Source organism: Protopterus annectens, chromosome 10.part0 (assembly GCF_019279795.1).
Source record: "Protopterus annectens isolate FY-2018-M chromosome 10.part0, PAN1.0, whole genome shotgun sequence".
Taxonomy (NCBI): domain Eukaryota; kingdom Metazoa; phylum Chordata; order Ceratodontiformes; family Protopteridae; genus Protopterus; species Protopterus annectens.
Window position 1 is genome coordinate 1,204,980,993 of NC_056744.1, and position 24,591 is coordinate 1,205,005,583.

Here is a 24,591-nt window from a genome sequence, read left to right on the forward strand (position 1 = left end):
CCGATGAGACATACAGATGCGAAATAAAGGTAAATACAACACTGTTTCCCAGACCACCGGCAGGAAACTACTAGTGGGAGAGATCTACAAGGTCTACACTTTAAACAAGGACAGCTACGTCCCTTGCAGGACACCAAATATTTGGTACCTTCAACCAGTGGGGGAACACCATTAAGACCAGGATGTAGCTGCACACGGAACAGTAGGTTGTGCAAGCCTGATAACACATGGGTTGACACAACGTACGACATGTGTCCTGACACGGGGAGAGTGAGCAGTGTGTAGGGGTGTGTTCATATCCCACCTGCGTCCACCTGTGCCCACAGTAAGGATGAATGCTGTAGAGTAGTGGCAGGTGGGGGAACTATGGGTTTGCGAATATGGGGCTAGGCGTGCAGGTTTTGTCTGGCAGACATGTATTAGGACTGCCCCATGACTGTAAGTAATATTTTGATGTGGGTATAGCAGACGCCGATACCTCCCAAACTGTAAGAGCACATCTACTGGACAGTCCGTAAACCATTGGAGGAATACAAAGGGACCATATCATTGAACTGTCCCTGATTACCAGGGACATCCATGATTATGAATCAGAATCATAACACAGTCTCAACTAAACCATCCTAGAACTAGTGATATTAGGAGGAAAGGTGGCGGAATACACGTAATGAAAAATGACAATATGTAAGAGTCATAAACTGCATGCACCTCAGACAATGTGTATGAATACATATGTGCTCTGTGTCCGTCAATGTGTCAGGTTAATAGCACTAACCTTCTAAATGTGTCCCTGAGGTCATTATGCTTTGTTCCTGATTCAGTGTTTATTCTTCCCCATTCATATGAGAGGTCTGATAGTGAGAGAAAGCACATGTTCCGCAGACTACCTTAGAAAGTTCATAGAATAATAGGTTTGGGGTTACCACCTGTCCACCTTTGCGAAGGACACTCCCCTGTGGGCAGTTGTGCCCTGCATAATAACTGCAATTAAGGCAAATGTCCTGTGATTTAGGGCAAAGACTACCTATACTGTCTGTAGTAGCATAAAACAATTATGTTCCTCTGAAACACCTAAATGTTATAGGTAAATGTATAAGCAACTATAATGCTACAAGCGTAACCTTTTATTTAGGCAAAACAGTGAAGTACACCCCTTTCTACTGGCTGTGTGTGTGTTGCCCTGCAAAGTCTGATGTCTCTACATACAGGTCCTATAGGGTTGCCACGTTTCCAAATGGCCAGAGTGGGACATGTTCTGTAGAAATGTCAGACATTCCAGGACTAAACATACCTACAGCCATGCACAGTACAGGATTACACTTATTTGCACAAATAAAAGCTTACTCTAGTTACATTATAATTGCTTATGCTACTTCACATAACATACAGAAGTGTCATATATAAAATAACTGTTGTATGCAATTATTAATGAAACATAGAATATAATAATGTCCTGTAATCTGGACATGTGCTATGTCTTGATTATTTTTGCACTGTCCCTCGCAAAGTGGGATAGGTGGTAACCCTAAAGTCCTACCTTGGCCAATTGAGAAGGTGGCAAACCTATAATAGGTATGCGGTAGCATGACCCATCCGACGGATGTGGCTACCACAACCCAACTACTCATTTTGTAATGCAGGGTCTCGGTTCCCATGTATCAGCCAGATGGGAGCAGAGTGTATGCAGAACAGACAAATATGATTAATTCACTGGACAGGCCGCTGATTCCATACAGTCGAATGCCATGCCGTTGCCTAATGGGCAGCCAGTCCCGATACTGTAGTCATGTAGTCTGATGTGATAGGCATTACAAGGTGGGAGCAGATTGTAAGAGGAACACACAATTATGAATGATTCACCAGACAGGCCACTGATTCCATACAGTCGAACACCATGCGGTCGCCTAATGGGCAGCCATTCCCGATACTGTAGTCAGGAGTGGCTTTAGGTCAACTGGTGCCCTAGACAGAGGGCACAATGGCACCCCCCACCACACCACCCAGTGTCCCCATCCTGGTCTACCTACACCAAATAAATACTGGTAAAGTGCACCCACTAAAGCGGTACCCTAGGCGGCCACTTAGTTGGCCTATGCCTAAGGCCAGCTATGACTGTAGTCATGTAGTCCGATGTGATAGGCATCACAAGGTATGCCTAAGAGGAACACACAAAAATGAATGATTCTCCAGACAGACTGCTGATTCTGTACAGTCAAACGCCATGCTGCCACCTAATAGGCAGCCATTTCCGATACTGTATTCATGTATTCCGATGTAATAGGCACCACAAGGTGGGAGCACATTGTATGAGGTACACACAAATATGATTGTGTCACTAGACAAGCCACTGATTCATTACAGTCGAACGCGATGCCATCGCCTAATGGGTGGCCAATCCCGATACTGGAGTCATGCAGTATGATGTAAAAGGCATCACAAGTTAATATTGTGGTCCTCACTCACACCCAGGGGTTTGAGTGACAGATGCAAGCACCAATGCTGGTGCATTAGCAAGTGCGGTATCAAGCGGGTGTAAGCGTGTTTGGCTACCAGTATGCAAGTATTGCATTGGTTAAGCAATGTAGAGGCTAATCGAGTGTAAGATGCTGTAACCCGAGGATATCATACAGCGCAGTCATTCAACAGTATAGGAATGTATCCCATCATGTAGATGTACATATGAGTGTTTATGTCCAGCATATAGGTACATACATATATAGAGATATATCAGGGACATACCATGTGGCAACAAAGCATTACAAATGAATGAAACAGGAAACACCAACGATGCCTGTATTATGTAGTGGTGTTGCTCTATGTGATCACAAGACTCCCTCAGACAGACAATAGTTGTACATTGGCCGCATACATCATTCTGTGCATGTAATGTACATTAACACAACAGTACCTGTCCAGTCATTATGTGTGAACAGTACTCCTGCAATGTGCTCTGTGCAACATCATCATCATGATAAAGGTAAATGGGGTAACCATAGAGGGACCGGTAGTGTTTTGTGTACAATGGGGTCATCCTCCTCAAGTGTACCTGGACCAAGTAGGAGTGATGTGCGTACCAGGACCATGCGCCTGAGGGACAGTGGTGAGGATAACAGTAGTATGTTTTGATGCATATTACAAGGGTTTCATGTGTCCAGTGGGCACGTGTGTGTAATGGACAGCTATATATAGGGCAGATGGTGTCCTAGGAGCCGAATGGCCTTATGTGTCTGTAGGTGAGGGTCAGATGTTGGGGAAAGAGTGTAGGTATGGCCATGGAGGACAGGTAGGAGCACAGAAATGACAGCATACAGGGTTGGTATATGACACATGTGGAGGGGGGGGATACATCCTGGATGGGGATGGGTCTTCGGCTTTCAATAGCCCATGGGAACAGTGGGACGGTGGTCTCCAGCCATGGGCAACTGCCACTGCACCTACACAGCTGCAAAGGGTGCAGTGCTGGGGGCTGTCCAGGAGGGACAGCATCACCCTGTAAATGTGACACTCCACCCTTGAACTGGCATATCTGGTTTTGTAACCCCTTAGGGAGCCACCTATGCAACATGTCCAGGACCGCACGACAGCAGATATTTACCTGTCTGGTCCCGCTCCCAAGGGGACATGCTCCATCCTCAGTGGTGGTACCACCAGAAGGTGGTGCAGAGCCAGCAGAGGTTGATGTTAATGGCTGGGCCCCAGATGTGCTAGTGCCTGGTGCCATGGTCAGCTGATGTGGGACAGGAGGATCTGCCGGGACCTACCAACCCATTCAGCCTATGGTGTTGCATTTTAAACTCACATATGGCTTTGTGATAGACAACAGCATACAGGATTACCTACGACAGTATGCATAGATATCACCAGCAACCTAACACAACATATGATATACATTTGCAGAGGGAGCACAACGCATGCATATATACCACATGGCAACTGTACAATGTGTAGTAGACGTGTGACTGCAGCTATGAACAGTTGCCCATCATTGGCTTGTCACTGGGAATCGCATGCAGTGTCAGTCATACCACTGTCTCATGTGACACATATCCAGTCAGGGATGCGATGGCAGTAACACATCCCTATCATCATGAACTGTCTGCAATCCCCACACCATGCTTCAGCTGTGCACAGAAGTGTGTCCAGTGTGCAACACAGGAAACAAATGGTTACACACACTGACCTGTTCACCGATGGCCCTACAGATGGGGTTCCTTCATGAACAGAGTATTGTCATGTCTGTATTTTAACATGCAGAATAGCCATTATCACACACATGTTAAACAGGCAGTAGTCTCAATGCAGCATAGCTACACTTACATGCTGTAGTTGTGTGGCACATCACCCTCCTGTCATTAGGCTATTTCCCACTGTTGAAAATGATTGAGGTACATCCAGATATCATCTTCAATGCCGTGTCAGAACACTACATCCAGGTACCACTCACAGCGACTGTCATGGCCGGATAATAACATGTTGCCCTTGATAGTGTACTGTGTTTATCATGCGGCTGGCTATGGGAACACCATCATAGCTGTACCACATGCAATCAGCTAGAGGAGGACTGCAATAGGTGCAGAGGCCATCACCTGACCATTTCCATCTGTTACAATACACATGCTGCTGCTGTGCAAGTGTACACCTTCACATCCACCAGAGAGTGTGTGTGCGGGACAGGCAATGTACATCAGGGAAGGGCTTGGAGACTTAACCATAATCTGCCACACGCTGAATAGTACAGGGGCAAACCCCTGACTACTCATTAATATTACATGTGCATGACGTTACTACATGTGTCACAGAGGCGGCATGTTGCAGTGCTGTAAGAACATGTGTGTAGGTGAGTGAGTGCCTTCTGCAACAGATATAGTAGACATATATTAGGTGTGGCACACATGTCAGTCCACGTGAATGGATGCCATTGTCACCACAACCACACTCTAATGGACACGCATTGACACCTTTGCCAGGGTGGCAAATACACAATGTCACTACTTAGTTTGCCAGACCACAGTAATGCACAGGACCACATGCACCACAGGGGATATCTGAAGGTTCTATGGGCTAGGCCATGTGAAAGTGCTTGACAACTGTTGGTATGCCAATGAGGTTTATACTGGGAGTGGCTGTGGTTGGGAGCATCACAACTCACACGCAGACACACGGTGTCAGTACTGTCATGCAGGTATGCTTTGCTCCATGGGTGTGTAGTGTGTGGCTGTGCAAGATGGCTGTACAAGGCTGGGTGAGGGGTAATCCTTGCCATTATGTCACCCAACAATGGTGTGCAGTGCAGGAGTGTAGTGTCTGCAATGTCCCACACAGATGGGTACTGCATTATCTGGCCTGACATCCTGGTTACCAATGTGTAGGGTCATAGCTTTGCAATGCATGCCATGTCTGTGTTTGATAGTCCTTCATATGGACATTGCCTGGGATGTGCATGTCCCACAATACTGTACAGTGACATGTACAGGTGTACCTGGTTTGGCAGACACATGTAGTGTACACAGCCTGTTATACCCCGATATGCCAATACTGGCCTGGTGTGGAGAAACCTGCTTATAGTGACCAGATCGGCACTGCACCTGCATGGATAGAATGGACAGGTATTCCATGGTGCCAGTGGCATGGGTCCATACAGGGCACAGGTGTACAGCATTGTCTGGCCTTAGTGGATCACATATGATGGCACCACATATGTTGCAGCCATTCAGTGTGGAACATAGTGAAGGCACAATGTCCACATATATGTGCCTATTGTACCACTGTACAAGGTGCCATGTCCTCTGCAGGCCACTGCAGTCATGCCATGCCTACTATCTGCCCTCAATGTGCATGTTACTAGCAGCATAGTGGGATATCCTAGGCAAGGTTGTATGTGCATGGCACATGGGTGTGGGACATATACCGGGTACTAGTAGGGCTGCATACTTAGTTCACCAGCCCTTTTGCCAGATGTATGGGTATGGCTTGCCAACACAGTGCCATGGCTGACTGACAGCTGTACTCCTCATCAGGTGGCCAATGTGTCATAAGATGGATACTATATAGGAAAACTACAAAACCCGCTCCCAAACATGTCCAATGGTAAGACAATCACAGCCACCTCTACACAGGCTCTGCCAGACAAGCACACACTTGCCATGTCCTGTATACAAACCCCTACTGTATCACACTGCAGCAACATGCGTTTAGGGCACATGCTACAGTGAATACTACAAAGCACTGTACTTGTATCATGCAGGCAGACACACACACTTGGCATGTCTGGGATTAGAACACCGATCTAACTACTTTACTACACTACAGCATTATGCAGTTACAGAACGTGCTACCAAGATTACTGGAACACAGTACTCCCAGAGGTGTATTTGTAGATGGGTGACATCATCGGCCTTGAAAACGGTGGGTATAAGAAATGTATGAAGCGTAAGCAGTATAAAAGCATTACTCAGTCCTCAGGCAAATGGACACACACACACACACACACACACACACACACACACACACACGGCAAGTGTGGGACTAGAACACCAACCTAACTACTTTATTATACTATAGCATTACGCAGTTATAGAATGTGCTACCAAGATTGCTGGGACACAGCACTCCCAGAGGTATATTTGTAGATGGGTGACATCATTGGCCTTGCTAACGGTGGGTATAAGAAATGTATGGAGTGTGAGCAGTATAAAAGCCTTACTCATTCCTCAGCCAAATGGACACACACACACACACACACACACACATGGCAAGTGTGGGACTAGAACACCAACCTAACTACTTTATTACACTACAGCCTTATGCAGTTATAGAATGCGCTACCGAGATTACTGGGACACAGTACTCCCAGAGGTGTATTTGTAGATGGGTGACATCATCGGCCTTGCTAATGGTGGGTATAAGAAATATATGGAGTGTGAACAGTATAAAAGCATTACACAGTCCTCAGGCAAACGGACACACACACACACAGCAAGTGTGGGACTAGAACACCGACCTAACTACTTTATTACACTACAACATTACGCAGTTACAGAACTCACTACCGAGATTACTGGGACACAGCACTCCTAGAGGTGTATTTGTAGATGGGTGACATCATCGGCCTTGCTAATGGTGGGTATAAGAAATGTACGGAGTGTGAGCTGTATAAAAGCAATACTCAGTCCTCAGGCAAACGGACACACACACACACACCAAGTGTGGGACTAGAACACCGACCTAACTACTTTATTACACTACAGCATTACGCAGTTACAGCACGCGCTACTGAGATTACTAGGACACAGCCATCCCAGAGGTGTATTTGTAGATGGGTGACATCATCGGCCTTGCTAACAGTGGGTATAAGAAATGGAAGGAGTGTGGGCAGTCTAAAAGCAATTTAGAGTCCACCGGCAAACGGGGACAGACATACACATACATGCCAGTGTCGGGTACGGAATACCTGCCTATTTACAGATTACTATTACAATACTACATACTTATGAATCACGCCACACAGACTACACATATCAAGGCTGTCATTATGACCATCTTGGAATGCGGACATCAACAGGGATGCTGGCAGTTAAAATGTACATATTTGTGAACCTGTGTGTTTAAAGTAGTAATCCATCCTGACCTGGATTATGCCCATCTGTGGAATGGATGACTACTACCACTATACAGGGTTACAATGGCCATGCCCATACACAGAGGCACATAACAGACAGAAGGTGTCACTGGGCATGCTCACACACTTAGTAGCACAGGGCTGGTCAGAATGCACTACTATGTGTCCATCTACACAAGGATATACTGGGCATGCTCATATACTTAGTAGCACAGGGCTGACTGGTATGTACTCTGATGCTAAACACAGAGGGCCACTGTGGCCATGCTATTATAGTTAGACATAAAGAACACATAGTAATGAGCTCTGGTGTTAGTAGTTGTCACTGTTAGCGGGAACGCTGCTCTACATATATTTGACACCGTCCTTTACACATCAGCTGTCATTCTGGGATGACATGGCTGATAGTAGGCAGGCCTTTGTCACATATCACATTCATCCATGATACAAAGGAGTGTGGATATTACCCAAGTCCCATCCGCCCACACAGTGCCATTCCAAGGCTAATGTCCTAAACACAGGTTAACTCTCATACACCTACAGGAAAACCGCATTGTTTTCTTATGCTGACCAGTGCTAGATGTGTAGCATCCATATTCACAGCTGGTCACTGTAGATCCAACAATGGGAAGCACTGACATCTGTGCAGTGAGGAACACCTGGCTGATGTCTCTGTAGTGCACAATAGCACTACCACCGTATACCTCAGAACCTAGACTACCACCATATACCTCAGAACCAGACATGTGGGCCATAAAACAGGTACGGACTGCTCCAGGTGGTGTACCCACATACATAAAGGCCACTCACATGTACTGACCAGTCTCCCCATGAAAGGCATCACCGATGAGCCATGTACAGGACACAGTGTCACATGCTGCATTATAGGATGTAAACTGCAGACACCATCATGCCCTCAGACCACCAAAACGCAACCATACATGTTGTATGACAGATAAGTACACCACTATGTGACCCTTGACCTGTGTACTGTACTAAGTTCTACATCAACTGTAGACAGTACACATGTACTGACACAGTTGCATCATGTGTTATGCAATGCAATGATACCACAGTCTGTGACCAGGTCAGCTGTACACATACAAAGGGCCCTCAGCACTTTCCACCATTAGCGGATGTCTGATGCTGTACACCAGTACACACCCTCATGTATGAATATGACATACATGTACCTGCCCTGGGTATGTACATGCCACACACACAACATACCTGTAAATAGTATAGCTGTTGTAGTCCTTTGTGCAAACAGGTGGCTACAGCCATTACACACATGCACATGGAATGTAGGTCCATGGCTGCTGAATGCTAACAGTACATACGGTGTGATATCACTGTTGACAGAGGTAACATCCCCTCTGTACTGGTCACCCATCATATCATACAACAGTCCATGTGTCATGTATGTCATTACACATGTCCACCAATTGCAAAGCCTACAATCATGACCAAATGTCAGGATTGTAGGAACTACACACCTGTACACGTAGTGTTGTGCATTCAGATAACATGCATGTGCGGTTGCTGATGTATGCAGGTGGAGTGTATCCTAGTACATCATGCAGCTGCAATGCAGCCTCAACATTGCCAACTATATATGGTGATATGCTGCATGTACAGAAAGATGTACCACAGGTATGGACAGATGTGTTGAAATAACTAAGTGGCGGGGCAGCTTTACAGACAGATGTTTGCTGTGGACATCTCACAGGTGTGTCACAAATGGTCCTACAATACCCTGTGTAACCGGTAAGCAATGGTTTCATTAATTGAAGGACATAACACACAACTTAGACAGCAGTCAGGGTGACAGTGAAGGTAAATCATTTGACACCTGTTAATAGTTATGACGTCCCTAGTGCATATATCAGCACTGTTGACACAGGAATCATCAGTACAGTTTGTAACGCGTGCAATACTGCTGTACGTCTGACATACATAACATGAGCTAGGCAGGTCTGAGATTCACCGTACTGGCATGTGTGGTTGCATGTGTGTCCATATATGTCATGTATTGTGGGGAATACATCTCAATTGTTACTCACTCTGCAGTACACTAGTTTACACATCTATACAGACTGCAATGTAGAAAGCAGGACATAGGCAGGGGCGTGTATCTCACACATGTGAGGTATCTGTATGTGCATGACATAGGTGTGTTAATTAGTGAATGCCACAGTGTGTGTATGTAGGGCTGACTGGTCCCTGGGGTGAGGCTGTATGTTACCATACTGAACTGATAAGATCCCTTCCACCATCCAGGTGATGCATTCAACTATCCATGTTGATGTCCTCGATCTTAGGCCACACTGACTACCTATACATGTGTATTCTCTGTAGCACGTCATGTAGGTGCACAGTACTGTAATGAGGTTTTGTACATAGGCAGGGGTCCTCATCCCACCAGTCACAACTGTGTGTGTGAGTGTGTGTTACTGTGTCGGTGAAGCCGTCAGTGTGTGTGTGTGTGTGTGTGTGTGTGTGTGTGTGTGTGTGTGTGTGTGTGTGTGTGTGTGTTACAGTGTCACTGAATGCATGTGTGTCAATACCTGAGTGTGTGGGTGCAGTTGTGTGTTGGCATCCTGTCATGGGAATGTGTATTACTGATTCCCATTGAGGCATCACACTTCCCACTGGCCTCTACCCTTGTAATCAGCTAGACCACTCTCTTACCTCACCACTCCATGTAACTGTACCTGTGATGTCACCATTTATGGATGTCACGTCTGTGGCCACAGTAGCTTAATACACAGCTATCATGCTCTTGGAACAGTAGACGTGTTTATAACGTGGGACATTCTCACTGGTATGTGGCAGCTACATGTTGCATGCTGGAATATTCATACATACCTGTGAGTAGTCCACATTGACATATGGGACACTTAACTACAAACACTGACATCCACTGGCACGTGCAATTAGACGTAAAGAAGGACAGCAGAACATCATGACCAACATGCATTTACTGTTATTACACAAGACACATACTGTTAACAGTATTGTACACCTGTACTACATGGCATATCTGCTGCCTGTCAACAGTCCTCAACATTTGTAAACTACACATATCATCCTAGTCTGTTCACCCTGTGCATCAGACCATATGAGCATGTCCCTGCACTGATGGTGTGGATGTCAGGGATGTGGCACAGGCATCATCATATGCACAGGGTGTTAATGTTTGCGGGAGGCCTAGGCTGCACTGTTGTTACACAAGACACATACTGTTAACAGTAATGTACACCTGTACTACATGGTATATCTGTTCTCCCTGTGCATCAGACCATATGAGCATGTCCCTGCACAGATGGTGTGGATGTCAGGGATGTGGCACAGGCATCATCATATGCACAGGGTGTTAATGTTTGCCAGAGGCCAAGGCTGCACCATTGGATGACATCATGTGTGTGTGGGTTTGGGCCTTTGATCTAATTCAGCATGTGTGGATGCTATGCATGTGTGTGTTGCGGTGTCCTACAGATGTGTCCAGTGTGTGCATGTATGTCTGCACACAGTTCTCCCATGTGTCTGGCCTACACAGGGGTATTACTGACAGCTGCAGACTGTACAGGCGAGTATGGTGTTCAGCCACGGACATGTGACCTGTGCCTGCCAGGGGTTGCACTGGCACTACCAGACAGAGGTGCAGATTGGGTACTGTCTGATGTCACTAGTCCACTGGAACCGTGTCCCTGTTGGGACCATCCCGGGCCATGTGCACGTGGCCTGCTGTGTCGTGGTGTGGACAGCACAACACCAGATGCACTGCTGCTACCCCCACTATGGGATCGGGCATGTGAGGTAGCTCATACACATACACATGACACAGGTGATGTAGCAGGCCTACGTCCATGAGCCCAATGCCTCATTCCTACCATATGTTCCAACACAGACAGCTCACGCTCGCAGATTGTCATGCCACAGTGAAGGACTCCAACCATGTCACCCAACCGTCTATCCAAAGCATCAGAAATCTTCTGTTGAGCATTTACCATTGCCTAAATGCTGTTGTTTAAAGAATGGACAGCAGCCCTCTGTAGCCTCTGATCTTCTCTGTTGCACCATTCAGCACATGCCTGTGCCTCCATTACAGCCTGAAACATGTGTCTGGTGACACCAGCTGCTGTGCTCTGTCGTGCAGGAGCATGTTGGCCAGAGGTCCTTCTACAAGCAGCACTGGCCACATGCCTGTGTGGGGCACCACCAGTAGTTTGGCTGACACCATGGTGTGCAGGCACACCTTCCATAGCCCACACACTTTCCTGTTCCAAGCTACCACGTGCCAACTGTCCTTCCTCTTTGGCCACTGGTGATGGGGTATGTGCAGGTATGGGATCTGTGTGCAGGGATGAGGTAGATATAGATGGAATGGCAACCAATGGCACAGATCAGCCCCTGACAACTCTGCCTCTGTCCCAATCATATGTTCATCATCACTGCTAGAGTCTGTGGGGACACTAACATCTGATGTACCGCAGGAGAGCAATGTACCTATATCACCTGTGAGGGCAGACAAGAACTGTACATTACAATCTATGCAATAGACACACACACACACACACACACACACACACGCATGTGATATGTCAGAAGGCATGCAGCATGCATGTGATATGGCAGATGGCATGCAGCACAGACAATAATAGTGGTAGTTATCATACATCCCTAGGTTGCACACAACAGCATGCATGTGTCATAGCAGACGGCATGCAAATTACACAATCATAGTAGTGGTTAGCATACATCCCTGTGTTACACCATGTGGACCAGCACAGGTTAACAGTACACCTGCCTGATGTGTGGCATATGACCTTGATAATCACATGTAGTATGACATGTGATCTGCTGACGTGTGCAATGACATGCATACATGTTTAACACAATGGTGTCCTGTCAAATATACAGTGGGGCAATGGTGTACCAATTCAGTGTTGTCTGTCCACCCTACAGATATACTTCAAATTTAGCTGATGTGCATGACCATTGCAGGGAATCATGAGGCGTCGCTAGTGCTATAGAGTGTGAGTTACAGACAGGGTTCATAGCCATGACTGTGTTCAGATACAATACATATGTACTGTGGAATGTGACCCACGTCACTGAGGTGTATACACACTAAACCATGATGTGGAATTTGTGAAACAGGTCACTGATGGGTATAAGGATGACACCCCTGCACATCTGCAACTATATTGCTGCAGCCTGGCGATTATGACCAGACATGGATAACACATCGATACACCATGTCCCACATAACATCTGTGTTACACACACACACACACACACACACACACACACACACACACACACACACACACACACACACACAAGTAGCTAGAATGGCATTTATGTCCAAAACCAGCAACGGGAATGTACTGTATCTGTGGCCTGATGTGGATACTGTACAGGTGACTGCTGTCATGTTGTAACACCCTCAAGATGTTCAACACTTCTTATGTGGTGGATTGATGTTACGCCTACACAAGATGTGCACAGGCCTGTAGGATGTCTAGTGTTCCACATCTACATTATGACCATTTTACGAAGGCCATGGTTGAACCATGTGTAGCCATTGTACGACAGGGTGTACACACAAGCACAACACGTCTACTGTGTGTGTTGCTCCATGTCTCTGGCCATCCTCCATGGCCATGTGTGCACATGTGTTGTCCAAATCATTGTGATGGGCATCTATTTCACATGTCTGTGTTGTCCTATATGACATATATGCTCCACTGACAACAGGGTTATGCAGATAAAGGGTGGTATGTGGGATATGTTTTTAGGTTAGGTAGGCAGTGTAGCAGCCAGGACAATAGATGTCATACACATGTCAAGATAGCACATCACATTGTGTGACATTCATAGCAGGGCTATGATCCACACCAGTGAAACCTGTCTGCTGGCCATACTCCAGCCCACTGTGTAGTACTGTTTGTATTCACCACATGTGTAGATCATATCAGTTGTACGTCCCTAAAGTGAACAGCACCTCCACCATTGTATGCACAGCTGTGAACACATCTGGCAATAAAGTTTGTGAGGATTCATGTCGGTGAGATGATTCACATAATTTGCAAGTGTTGCAGGTGGGTAGTCATTGTGATGCATTGCAGGTCTGACCTGTATATTGTGACAGCACCATACATTATGTGTACATGTTGTGAATGGCCACATGGCAGATAGATTTCTGCATTACGGTTCCTGATAAATAATAACACTCTCACCTGCAATGGGCTGCTGTCACAGCAGAATGTCAGAGGTACCTAAATAGGAGTAACACAGCAGTATGAGCATAATCCACCCCTGTATAAAGGCTACAGGGAGCAATGTGCATAACACATACACCAATATATTAGACTATACTATGGTGTATGCACATGTGTGCATACACAGAGTAGCATACTATAGTATGCGACAAGTGTGTATACATGCCTTGCATATGATGTTACATTACATATTGTACAGTGACACATGCAACTATATGGAATAGGTGCAGTACTGACTTACCAGGCAACTCCAGGCTCAGTGGTTGAGAGACACCCACCTCCACAATATCGGCTAAGGCTTGTGGATGTGGTTCTGCAGGTGTCCCCAGGTTGGCCAGTAGCTCCTTGGTACGTGTGAGAGGGGGCTGGGTTGGTGTTTCACCACCTGTTGCACCTTGTTCCATGGCGATTGCATTTGTATGCTGTTTTGCCCATCTAATGAGGTCTGTACAGTGTCTGCGCACCTGCTGGTATGTGCAGTTGTGACCACCCACATCATTAACCCTCCTGCGAAGTTCCATCCACAGGGCATCCCGCTGCTGTGAATCCTGTGGCACATGGCTGAACAGGATATCGTGATTGTTGAGTAGGTATGGGATGAGGGCCTCATCCTCCAAGCATGTAAAAGGGGAAGCCTTGCATGCGGCATACCTGGAAGACATAATGATGGAGACAAGTCACAATAACTCACAGAGACATACAGAGCTACAGCTGAACATACATGTGTATTGCATTAATTCAGTTTAAATAGTTGTATTTGCAAACCTACATGACACTGACGTGCTTGTGTCACACACATGTGACACTCAATGTTGAGTGGATATTATCACCATATATGTGTGTGTGTCACCTGATTACATTGCTCATACTCCATGTGGTTGCTGTCTTGATGTGGGCATGTCTGTTTGCCTGTACTGGTGTTCCTACCTATCAGCACATGGCTGGATGTGTCCACATTAATGCAGTCATCCTTGATGCAGTGTATATGTCACATATAAGGACTTACACTGCCTTAACAGACATGACCTGTGACCCTGCAGACATGCTCACATAAGGTTTTACATGTATGTGTTCTGCCATATACATCTACATGGCACGGTACAGTGATTCAACATCCTGCCATGTATCACCTGTGTTGCACATGTGATGCACATGTGACACTGGCTAGCCAGATGCTATTTGCAGGGATGGATATCAACTATAGCATGTACAGTCAAAGTCAACTAGTGGGCTATATGCCATGGGCCATGTATGAATCTAGGATGAAAGGTTACCTGGCAGTAGCCGACAGGCGGGCCTGTGGGGCCAGGTGGAGTGGTGCCACATTACTGATCCACAGGGTTAATGATACATATACCATGCGTTACCATGCAGTCATCACATCATGTCTGTGAGCGGAGCGATGTGCAGCTTTGATGGACAGAAATGCATAGTATGGCAGGACTATCTCAAGTGTATGGGACAAGGATCTCTCCAGCATGTGGTAGGTGGATGTCCATGAAGTATGTGTTTGAGATCAGGATGAGTACGTGTAGCATGTCCAACATCACTGGGTTGGACATGGATTTATTCAGGGTATGCATCATGCTACATAGTGGAGATGGGGAATGGGAAGGCTGGTGTAGGCCATCTGCACATGGCCAATACCACTTAAAGGAAATATTTGATCTGATATGGGTTTCTTGAGTGTTCTGTATGGCTGGACAATGATCTCTATATTCATGAATGGCACCCTGTCATTATTAGGGTTGCCACATATGACTACCTGACAGCTGTGTGATGTAGCTATCACTGGAAAGGCAACTGCCCAGCTGCATCCCTCACACACAAATGTCCATTATGTTGACCGCTGCCTAGGTGGTAGTTCATGGGTACAGGGTTATTAACATAGGGGTGACAATGTGAGTCAGCTATTGCTTCTAGGTCTTAGTCATTCACATACTTCAATAGGCAGATGCCTTCTGTTTGTCTGTGAGGTATGGACTACAATGAGGGGGAATAAAATTCATTAACCCTGACATACTGTAGGTGCCACTGGTGTGATGCTCACATATTATTCAGACACCTTCTGTAGTGTTGGTTCTGCCAGCAGTCCTGTTGCAAAACACTCCTGTGACATAGGAATGTACATCTAGTATACCGAGTGTAGGTGGTACACAGTATGGGTGATGATGTCCTATGACCTACCAAGGTTATGATATGCAGTGTGACAACAACCAGACTGTCATCTACATCTGTACTGGTACTGCTGACATCACTTAAGTGATCAAGGTTCATGGCCTTCCAAACCAGACTCAGCAGTGTAGTAGTAAAGTACTTCCCATTATAAGTGGTGTCTCCCCCTTTGTGGGTTGTGATACCTGTTGGTGTGCACCATTCAGTGTGTACACAACCTGACATGGAGTTTTACATGATATGTACGTGGACAGCATCTTGTTTTGCCATATGTGTATGATACAACCTGTGATGTGGGCAGGTCCCATGCAGACTGAGTGCAGCTTGTACCTGCATAGCTGTGGGTACAGGGGCCCTGTAGTGTACATGGATATATGCTTGTGTACCTGTTGGGGGGAGGGGTCCATGTGTTTATATTATCCAAGACCCTATCTGGATTGCTTATTCATGCTAAGCACTTGTTCAGGACTTGTAAACACTAAGTAAGCTAATAATTACTATAGCACTCAATCTTCCTCATTACCTACAGGTAATGATGAACAGGTTTTGTACATACATTTCTCACTTGCGTAGAGTAATGTAGCTCTTGTACTCACTTTCCTCATTTATCTAGGTGAATGCAGTTCTACATTCAGGCATGTCCAAGAATCAACTGCCAGTGTTCTCACCTGTCTATCTGATGAATCTGGACATCTTGAGGCAATGTACACATTGCCTCATGTACATAGACAAGCCTTTCCGCCTAACACCCAACACTACAACCTGTGAGAGATGCACTCATCTAGCCAAACTGGAGGTAAATGTCTCTCCAACCAAGCCTTACCCTGACTGCCATGTGGAGAAGGTACACAGTCGCACAACACCACACTCATCACATAAGTCTCACTGAATCTACCCCACCATTAACTGGGAAAACTACTTGTGTACCAACACATTAGCTCAATGGTTTCTGGAATTCATAAACACCAATGCCCTGACTCAACATATCCACACACCCACCAGGGGCAACAATATCCTAGACCTAGTCATTACCAACATGAGTGACTGGTGCTCCACATGTGAAGCCAACTCCTCATTGGCCCGATCAGACCATATGCTGAACACCATTGATATCCACATCCCGCACCTACCCCTCATTAAGGGAACCACAGTATAATATGTCTACAAGGCCAACTACATGCTTCATAAGACAGTTGTGGTGGACGTCATGATACCCATGCAGATGGACAGTACTGTTACAACTGCTGAATCCTACACAAATAAACTCTATAAGCACTTACAGCAGTGCATGGCTTGTGCTGTCCCAAACAGAACCAGGGCGCTATACTCCTAATTAACTAAACCAATCTGGTGGTCCCCTGCCATAAACATATTGTACTACAGGAGGAAGACACTGTTGCAAACAAGAGTACAATACCATGCATTGAGGAGATCCCTGGCCAGCCTCAGTAAGAAGGTGAGATCCTTTATAAGATCCTCCAAAGCTAGCTACAAAAACTATAACATAACTAATACCAACAACAACCACAAAGCATTCTATAGCTATGTCACATATCTCGATGTCAACAACCAGATCTGCTCTGAGTTACAGCACAAAGGCATGAACATTACAGAAACAATTGATATTGGCAACATCCTGGCAGATCCCTCTCAAAGCTGCACACTCTAAAGGCAATATCACAGCATCCATGGGACCAGACAACATCCCAGGCTGCATTTTATATGAACTTCAAATCATACTGTCTCCCCACCTATGCACCATGTTCCATAATAGCCTCACATCGGGCATAGTGCCCCCTGAATGGCACACAGCAACAGTTATCCCACTCCACAAAGGTGGCACCACAATGGACCATGGGACATATTTCCCTATAGGCCTGCCTAGCCTGTTCTGCAAGGCCATGGTGCACATCATGGATCACTGTCACAGAGACATTGGGTACCTCCCAACCTTTGACCCCTCCCTGTTTGGCATTGTTAAGGCCGGACTGTGCCTCCTAAACCTGGTGGACTTCTTAGAAACAGTTACCAAGGCATTAGATGAGGGTAAGGAGGTCCACACAGCCTACCTAGATCACTCATAGGCTTTCAACAACATTTCTCCTTCTGGTATTATCAACATACCCATCCACCTGAACATTAACCCCTATGTCATGTGATGGTTTGCAAAGTGGCTCACGGACAGAACCCACACAGTGGGAGTTGCATATCCTAGGTACATCTGTATACCAGTTACAACTGGTGTCCTCCAGGCCTCAGTCCTAGGACCCACTCATGTTCGGTATATACGTCTCTGATGTACAGACAAGCACATTAGGGCTTTGGCTAAAAAGGTTTGCAGACAACTGCAAACTAGGGGACATAATTGTTTCCCCAGCTGTTACAGACACCCTCTGGAAGGGTCACACTGAGAAGGACACATGGTGTTAATATCATGGCATCAAGCTGAATGCCTAAAAGTGCATAGTCACCCCCTTTGGATATAACTAATTACCCACAGACTACCACATAGGTACTAGTACCCTACATACAGAAAAGGTAATACAGGATCCATGAACCCCAGTAGATAGCACTCTCTCCTTTGATACCCATAATGACAAGGTGGTTAGAATATCCTTCTACATGGCCCCCCTAATCTCTAATGGATTCGCATCCAGATCAGAGGGGCCATTGTGACGCTACACATGTCATATTAGACCCATTAAAGGATACAACACCCCATTTGGGATATACCTTACAAGTCAACTGCAACAGCTTGGAAGACCACACCAGTACCACACCAAGGGGATTACTGACCTCATGCAGATGACCTATGCAGCCCAACCCAAACTCCAGCTGTACTCAGTTGCATACCACAAATTCACAGGTGATCTCTGCTTGACATATAAGGCCCATGTCCAACCCTGTAATGCTGGATATGCTCCACCTAAAGAGAAGCCCCTGAGAGCCACATGCTCTAGGGATATAAACCTAACCACAACGATGAGTAGGACATGCTGGGTGGATAGATTCCTAACCCGGACAATCCCTATGCTTTGGAACATGATTCCAATGTACATCAGGCAGGGCCCCTCATGAGCACTCTTCAAGGGAAACCTTGATGTGTGGATGGGAGACAGACATGTACCCCGGGGATCACTGCAGTGGCTCTGCTGGACAGAGACACAGGGAACTATTGGCTCTGCCATTCAGATGCATAGGGAACCAACCTATGGGGGTGGAGAAAGCCAACACACGCTAGTGAGGCTTACAGATACTCTTGGTAAGACAGCCTAGTACCTACCTTTGCACATATTACATGTTTTATGTGCATGGATAGTTAAATAGCTCTTCCATTTTACTTTGCTATCATGCTGATAAACTGTCGGCTCACTAAAAGACATATCTATCCTGTTATTGTGTATTGTAAATGCCAATTGACATAAGTAATGTTTGCCTAACATTACAGTAATGCTATGTAGCTTGTAATACATATCTTCCTACAATACTGTACATTACACAGTTATTGGCACAATATCCCACAATGCAAATCATACTTGCACAGTGGCCCAACATGTTATTCTCTGTATTACACCCATACATATGGCTACAGTTACAATATATCAACATGTACTATCCCCTGTTATAGCACATACTTGTTGGACCAGCCCTGCCACTGACATTGGCTGGAGAGGAGTATTTCTGTTCAAAGCCCTTATATAGCATCCCTTGTGGTGTATGCAGTGTTTGCCTTGTGACCTACAGCAGTACACACAAATACTGCAAGCATTACTATGCTCAACAATACATCACTACAAGATAACTGTTCCCACTATATGGCTTGCGTGCACTTTAAATACTACATAATAGTTCTACATACACAGACATACTGACTGTTCTACATACCTTATTAGTAATCCCATGTGTTGTTAACTGTTGATTCAATCCTTTTTGGTTTGTGTTTCAATCTTCTTTGTAACGTTCCGCTGGTATATACGGATGGTTTGAATGTGTAATAACACATCCTTTTCTAGTTACATATCAGTAACATGTGGTATCCTGTCCAACAATTGCTGTTCCAAAGTAGTTAATTGGATGCACATCAGCTGTGCAGCTACTCCATTGGCTGATACCATGGCAACAGTGGTGTATAAGTGAGTACTCCTTTTGGGCATTGTCTGTTTGCCTTACTGTCGAGAGAGATGGCCTAGATGTGTTATTGCGATATATTTGAACAGCTATATGGAGACACACAGAGATATATTAGCTTCATGACTCCCGTGGACTGTGTGTAATGGCTAGATGATTTAGTTCTACATGTGAGTACAGCTGTTATATTTTTGGAACAGTGCTACTTATGCAGGGTTTGTTTGAACCTGATACTTCTGCAGATGTTTAAGTCTGGCAAGGATGTTTGGCCAGCTCAAGGCCGTATGGCCATGCATGAGCTGTTATGTGGTGTACAGTGTGCTCACCAGACATCCTTGATTTGGTGTACAGTTGTAGCATACTGTGCTGTTACTAATTGCTAACACAGCCCGGTGTATGCACAACCCTCTGAAATGGGATTAGTGCAAACAAACCCTATTACGTCAGCAGCTGTTCAATTGTATAACAACAGCTATTTCACATAGGGCCATGTTATTGTGTCTCTGACAAGGTATGTTAAGGCTTCTGCAGATGTCGTACAGTGTGTGAATGATTTGTGATGTTATTACAGTTTGTATTGTAATATGTTTGGGTGTGGGGGTGATGGTGAGTGTGCTTAGCAGATGCAAGTCTGTAGGAACTGCTTTTATACATAATTGCTATGTGCGTGAGGGTTCCTTCCCTATTTGAACACCTATCCTTTTGTGGACTAATACAATGGTAATTGCAGGCTGATTCATTAAGGCACTTTTATGTGGTTCCTGTATAGCATGCAGGTGATGTTAATCCTTAAATCCCTTTGGTAATACATCTGAATGTAATAACGTGTTGCTACATGATAGCTGTGTATTTCTGTCATAGGTATTTGCGATCATCGTTGTTGTGTTGGTGACTGACCCTCTTTGGCTAGGGTTGTATGGCCATAGTGGGACCTTTTCGGGACACACATCTGATTTTACAGGCCGACACAAACCCATGGTCAGTACAAGGGACAGAACTTTCCTTTCTTGCCTAATTATAAGCTTATTCTTGTAGCAGTTTAGTTGCTTATCCTGTTTCCTGTAAAATGTAGGTATTTTAGATACAGAAATAACTATTGTATGCAACTATTACAGTACATATGGAACATAATTATGTCCTACAATCCCAGGACATTTTCCACATTTAATATATTTGGTCAGGACACAACCGCCCAAAGAGGGAGTGTCCCTCGCAAAGTGGGAGAGGTGGTAACACTATCATTGGCTCATGTCCATAGCACATATTTGTAATAGTGTATAGGCATATACTCTCCATATCCTTTGTTCATAAAGGTTGGTAGTGGCGGAATGTGTGATTGCTATGGTCTATGTTATACACATATATGAATACTTCAACCGCGGTATACGGGAGACCTACAGAATCCCGAACCACAGTGTTCCAACGCACACAGTACCGGGACCAGACTCCCATACCCCACATTACCGACATCGAAGGTAACATGAACATGGAACACACACATGCACACACAGACATACTGCTACCCAACACATCCAAACAAACCATCCTACACTACGTATGAGCAGGTGGCCAAGCCCCCCTACACCCGCCATGTAGGTGTCTGCACCCCCCCACACCACCCCCTACTTTAATATTCTACATCCTAGGTCACGCAAACAGACGCACAAAGCTAACCCACAACCACACATTACAGTCCACCAAGAACACACACCACACACAGAACACACACTTGCACACATTACAGCCCTAAGAAACACACGTACACACAGTAACCTACCCAAACCACAACACCAGAAGCACTGACTAACTGTCCATTAACATTGTGAGATTACATCTCACGCATCTGGTGTTTCGGTACTGTGTTCTTTCGGACCTTAAGCCTCAGGATTATGCACATCGGTATGTAAAGCAGTCGGTATGTGGTAGGTATCCCATTTATATGTACCTCCATGGTTATGTAGATGTTGTTAACTTATCCATATATTTACATATATATGTATATCCCCATATATCGACATCTCTCTCTCTCTCTCTCTCTCTCTCTCTATATATGATATATATATATATATATATATATATATATATATATATATATATATATAAATATATATATATATATATATATATATATATATATATATATATATATATATATGTATATACATATATATTTATATAAAACATACACCTTTCATTGGGTACATGCCGGTTTGTCCTATTTCAACACATTTCTACCTTTTGTGTTTTATCCTGTCAGTATACACGACTGCCATTGGTACATCTCAGGTAGCTTAGTGGTATGCTATTGTGATGTATGTGTACATGGTTACATGTTCTAATCCTGGCAGTGATATCTTACCTCTCAGAGCAGACACTGGTAGTGCAAGGGTGATTAACGCACATTTCAGCGGTTGTGTGTTCCACATGTTTATTATTCTGTGGAGAACTACCTATATATGCAAGCTGTGTTTAAGGTATACTATGTAATATGTATACATCTGTGAAGATTCCTGTCAGTGATACTCCCCATTATTTGGAACTACATCCCTAATTACATTATACAAAACCCCTCACTGACACTCAGGGGAATCCTTGCAGAGTGGGTGGTGAACAGTAGCTACACCCCAGGAATCCCACAAGTGGCTCTCCTCCACAGAGGGACAGTTAGTTGATCGATGGGGTGGCAACAGCAGACACGTTTTGCCTATGCTTATAAGTGGGCTCGGTGGCTGGGCATGTACCTACCTATGTATCTATGAACCTGTACATACAGTATGGACACATGCTGATAGCTTAATTTACTGTTCAGGTATTGACTTACCTTGTGCCAATGGCGGTTGTGTGTACAATAGTTGAGGGCTACCTATGTAGGATGCACACAGTAGGCAACCTATACATGACAATGTACAGGTGGTCGTGTGTGTGTGCCATCCATGTTTGCTGTGTGTGCAGGTGGAGAAGGGTGTCAGTCCATGAGTGCCTACACTATCAGTGTGTGTGCTATATGTTCCCTCTTTGCCAAGGCATGGGCATACTGGGCATGCCTCCATCTGCCTACTGGGGCTAGCACAGGGTGTTTGTGGTCTGAGTCCCCCCATGCCTGTGGGTCCCTTGGCAATGGTGGTGGGCTGTGAGGGCCTTTACCATTCTGTCCCTGCTGTAGCTGTTTCCACAGGATCATATTGTGTAGCATGGCACATACTGTGAAGATGTGGGGGCACGTTCCTGGAGAGTACTGCAAGGCTCCACCAGATATGTCCACGCAATGGAACCATGATTTCAGCATCCCAAACACGCACTCTATGATGATTCTGTTTTCTGTGTGTGCCTCATTATGGTGTTCTTGCATGGCTGTGTGTGCATTTCTGATGGGAGTCATCATCCACGGTTTCAGTGCATAGACAGCATCCCCCACCAGGTGGCCATATGTGATGTCCCCCCTGGCAAATACTTGATACAGCTGTGAGGCATGCCAGATGTGGGAGTCGTGATAGCTTCCAGGCCTGCCAGCACACACACATCCATGATAATGCCCTGGGCATTGCACACGACCTGGCAGTTAATGGAGGGGAATCCCTTGTGTTTTATGTAGCACCTACCCTGCTCACCAGGTAGTGACTTGATGTGTATGTGCATGCAGTTTATTGCACCCACTACCTCCGGGTATTCTGCCACACGGTGGAAGAGACGCATATTGCTGGCCAACTCCTCCTGCGTTCAGGGGAAGTATATGTGCTCATTGGCATGTGGTAACATGGAATCCAGGAACTAGTGGAGTACTCTGGATGCTGATGCCTATGAGATCCCCATGATATCCCCAGTTGGCCTTTGGAAGGTACCTGTGGCTAGTATTCTCAAGCTTACACATACCTTTGTGTCCGCTGGGATGGGTTCCCCTCTGTTACTTCTGGCTCTGAGGTGTGGCCGGCACAGCTCAACAAGTTGCTGTATGATGTTCCTGTCTACCCTGTAATGCTCTACTATCTCCAGATCATGTAGCCCCTGGTAGGTTACCCTGGGTCTGAACACTCGTCTCCTCCTTCGGTGCCTGAGATGGTTGTCAGCATCATCCTCCACACCACCATCAGTCTCCAACACATGCTGGTGAATCAAAGCTATGGCAGACCCTAACATATACATATTATAAGTTCCCCATCTGTATACACCAATGGTGCAGAGTGTCTGGGAATACACAAGTGTGTGTATGGGTCTTTCACACCTTATACTATTGTGCAATGGATGATGCTGGTGTAATTGGGTGTGTTTGTGCTATTCCAGCTGCAGGGTATCTTAATTATTGGTTTTACAGCAGCTACTGCTATTGTGGGGCCTTTGATGTTGACTTACGCTTGTCTGCCATGATTCATCTATTGCCCTTTACTT